The sequence below is a fragment of the Charadrius vociferus genome, unplaced genomic scaffold (assembly GCF_000708025.1).
Source record: "Charadrius vociferus isolate BGI_N301 unplaced genomic scaffold, ASM70802v2 scaffold90, whole genome shotgun sequence".
NCBI lineage: Eukaryota > Metazoa > Chordata > Aves > Charadriiformes > Charadriidae > Charadrius > Charadrius vociferus.
In genome coordinates, this window is record NW_009647222.1 from 1,749,277 (window position 1) to 1,749,662 (window position 386).

Below are 386 nucleotides of genomic sequence, written 5' to 3' on the forward strand. Positions count from 1 at the left end.
GCCACAGCACAGGGAGGGGGGTTGGAGGTAGGGCCTGGGGACAGCAGGGGATTTTGTGCCCACCGTGCCTCCAGCACACGAGGTTACTTGTGCAGTGGTAGAGGTTGGTAGAGAGGGCCATGTTTCCAGCCAGGGTACCCACTGTTGAAGAGGTGCCCCTGAAGAGCACATACGCCCCAGCAAGCGTTCCCAGCAGGCTGGCAGAGCTGCCGTATTTATTTTTACAAGGAAGGCTGTCCAACAGGCTGAAGTGCTTATTTTTAAACCTACATGGAGGGGGTTTGCCAGTGGTCGGGCACACGCTGAGCCTGGCACAGGCAGCAGGGACCGACAGCGGCATGGCTGGCAAGCACAGCACCCTGCAAGGCCTGCTTTAGCAGCTGGAC